Genomic DNA, 3,685 nt, shown 5'->3' on the forward strand with positions numbered 1-3,685 from the left:
CTCTACAACTTTAAATACCATGCTTATAGTGCTTTCAGTTGTTTACTTTGCCTCTCTTGAATGATTTTTGTTTTCTGTGTAATTAAGACTCTTTTGTATGCTTAGATTTTTTTTTTTTTAAATCTACTTGTGACTAAGTAAAACCAAACCCACCCTAGCCCCCTTTGTGGACATCTGATCTCCATGTGTCCAACCACATTCTTACCCTATCAATTTCATTTTCCTGACTGGTCTCTCCAGGTGTCTCTGTCCTGCTCCAGCTGGGGCTGGCTGCTTGCCTAGTTTTGTCTGCAGCTGTAATCTTGCTAGCTCCCCTCACAATCATCCTGCAGCTTCCCTTCACCTGCTTCCTGGCTTCTAGGTCTCCTTTCTTGCATCAATCCCCTGTGCTCTGGTTCACATCTCCTAGCAGCTATGAGAGAAGGGGTTCACGAAGGGTAAATTATTTTGAGACCTTGCATATGAAACTGTCTTTGTTTTACTCTTGTACTTAGTTAATAATGTAACCGGAGAGAGAAATGGTTGAAGACATTTTCCCTTTACTTTTGAAGGCATTCCTCCATTGTCTTCTAGTTTCTAGCTAAGAAGCCTGATGCCATTTTGGTTGTGGTCACTTTGTAAGTGACCTGTTTTCCATTCCTTCACCTGAACTCCGTGGGTCTATTCTTTGTCCTTAGTGTTATGAAATTTGTGCCTTATCGTAGGTCTATTATCACCTATTACTTTGGGCATTGGTAGGCCTATTCAGTCTGGAAACATATGCACTTCAATTCTGGGAAATTGTCCTGTATTATTTCATTAATGATATTCTCTGTGTTCTTGCTCTGAAATTCTTCTTATACAGATGTTGGACTTGCTAAGCTCGCTGTCTAATTTTATCATTTCTCTGCCATTTTCCATCTTTGTCATTTTATTGCACTTTCTGGGAGAGTTCTTCAATAGTTTCTTCAAAGATATATGTTAAAATTTTTAATTCTACAATCATATTTTGAATTTCCAAAAAGTTTTGTTCCCCCCAAATTACTTTTTTATAGCTTTCTGTTCTTGTTTCACGATTGCTCTTTTTTGAGCTCTCTGAGGATATTAATGGTAACTTTTTTATTGTAAGTTTTCTTCTCCCTGCGTAGCTTTCTGTTTCTTCCAGACTGCTTTTTAAAAAGATTTAATTGTTTTGGGCTTTGTCATAACAGAGATGACTTCCTCAAAAATATAGTGATTGTTTGTTGATGGCTTGCATTAAAAAGTGGGACTGTTCTGATCATGTGGATAGGGCTTGCCAGCCTTGGATCTTGGTAGACTATTTCATTGCCAGTATCTTTAGGTATTTACTTTTATATTGGGGATATTCTTCAGAGAAATATCCTATAGTCTGTTTATCAGGGGTATATGCCTGGCTCCCAGTTTTCTGGGAGCTGATTGATGGAAGAGGCTGGTGGATTTGATATCCAGTAAACACTTAATTCAATGCTTGTCAACCTTTTTTTTTTTAAGTCACAACACATAAATTCCTATAGTAAACTGGTAAAAAAATCTATGAGGCTGTTGTGCCTGAAATGACTGCTCTGTGGGCTGCAGCTGCCCAGACTCCGCCTGGTCACCCCATGTGAATATAGGATTCTTAAGAATTCTCTCTCTGTCTCTCTCTCTTTTGTATTTTCCCTGGCCCATCCAGAAACAAAGCTCAGGCAGACACACAACTGCAGTGTCTTTTTCTTGGAGTAGGGGCTGCTCTGGCTTCCCCACGAGGGTGTCATCCATTTGGGGTCTTGGTCCAGCATGCCTCTCACTCTGCCTGATCTCCATGTTTCTATTTCTTTCTCCTCCACATAGGCCTTAGTCCCCAGGGATTGGCAGAGGCCTTCAAGGATAAACCCCAGCTCCAGTGCTTTCTTAGCCCACTGGATTTGCCTTTTCTAATCCTTCTAGCCTCTGGGGAATTCTTTTCCTTTCCCACCAGCTCATAAACATCTTTTAAAAATCCAACCTTTTTAGTTGTGCTGTCCTAGGTGTCCTTTTTTGATCATCTTATCAGTCGTATGGTTAGAAAAAAAGTCCTGACATCATGCAGGATGAGGGCAGCTTATTTTTATGTGACCAACTTTTGCTTAGTTTCTCTCAGTGCAGCATACTCTGGTAGAGGCTGTGGGACACAAAGATAAATAAAACGTGGTGCCCCCTTGCAAGGAAGCTCATAATCTAACCAGGGAAAAAACTGGGGATGCAAGAAGAGATGGGATTTGAAGGACATGGTGAGTGGAAGAAGCCCTGCTCTGTGCTGCTTCAGAGCCTGAGGAAAGGTTTTTCTTGAACTGAGTTGAAATCTGCTTCCTCTGATCTCAGCTCTGCCCTTTGGGGCTATTATGAATCAATCCAGCCCTGCAGATTTTAAAGACATGTGTAGTTAGCCTGTGGTGTTCTGTTTTATTTCTGGCTGCCTCTCAGTTCTGTCTCTATTTGGGAGAATCCTCCAGTTTGTGGGACTCAGCAGAAGGCAAGAGTTCCTCCCAACACAGCATCTGAAGAGGGCCAGCTCCTGTCCTTGCCCTGGTAGCTCAGGATGGGTCTCTGACCAAGGCAGGGCCAGTTGGAGGATCCCACCTGAACTCTGACCCTGCAAGGAATGAGGCAATGTGCAGGGACAAGTTTTAGATTACTTGTCAGTCAAGGAGGAGTGATGGAGTTTGGATGTGTTGTCACCTCCAAAACTCATGTGGAAATTTGATCCCCAATGTGNTGAGTGAGTTCTTGCTCTATTAGTTCCCGTGAGAGCTGGTTGTTTGAAAAGACTGTGGCACTTCCTCTCTCTCTCTCTCTCTTGCTTCCTCTCGCCATGTGATCTGCTTGTACCCACCAGCTGCTGCCACTTTCCACCATGAGTAGAAGCAGCCTGAGGCCCACGCCAGATGCAGCTGTCCCAGAATTGTAAGCCAAATAAACTCCTCTTCTTTATAAATTACCCAGTCTCAGGTAATTCAGTTATAGCAACACAAAACGGACTAACACAAAGAGACAAGAGTCCAGTGAAACCATCCCAACTAGGCTGTCCCCTGTGGCTGCCCCGGCTGCATTACTTACTGCCCAGTCTCCCTTGTTTCCATCTGTTTTCCAAGCCTAGTTCCCCAGGCTTCCTGTCGTTTCTGTCATCTACCAATATGTTCTTTTTCTGCCTAAGTTCGTCAGAGTTGGTTTTTGCCACTGACAACGAGGACTATGACTGGTGCCAAAGCTCCTATTCCCTGCATTGCTTTCCACTTCTTGTTGGCTGTAACGCCCTGTCCCTGCTCATCAGTGGGGGTTGCCAGCCATTGGAATGCACTCAGGAGCAAAAGGAGCTCATTCNCTGCTCATCAGTGGGGGTTGCCAGCCATTGGAATGCACTCAGGAGCAAAAGGAGCTCATTCCACAGTGAGGTAGACAGCAGAGGTCTGTCCATTGCCTGACCTGAAGCAGTACTGTCCCTCTACTAACTATTCCAGGGGGCACATATGTGACTAACTTCTTGCTAGGGGCACAACGACCTTGGTGATACTAAAAAAAAAAAAAAAAAATAGACACTGACTGCGATTAATCCAAGTTTGCTTCTCCTGAGAAGGAAAAGAGCTTTGCTTGGACGTGTCAGGGGGACCCAAGCTCTATGTTGGGGATTTTCCAGAGAATTATTCAAAACATTCCTTGTCCCCCTTAA

Source organism: Galeopterus variegatus, unplaced genomic scaffold (genome assembly GCF_000696425.1).
Source record: "Galeopterus variegatus unplaced genomic scaffold, G_variegatus-3.0.2 Scaffold6372, whole genome shotgun sequence".
Taxonomy (NCBI): Eukaryota; Metazoa; Chordata; class Mammalia; order Dermoptera; family Cynocephalidae; genus Galeopterus; species Galeopterus variegatus.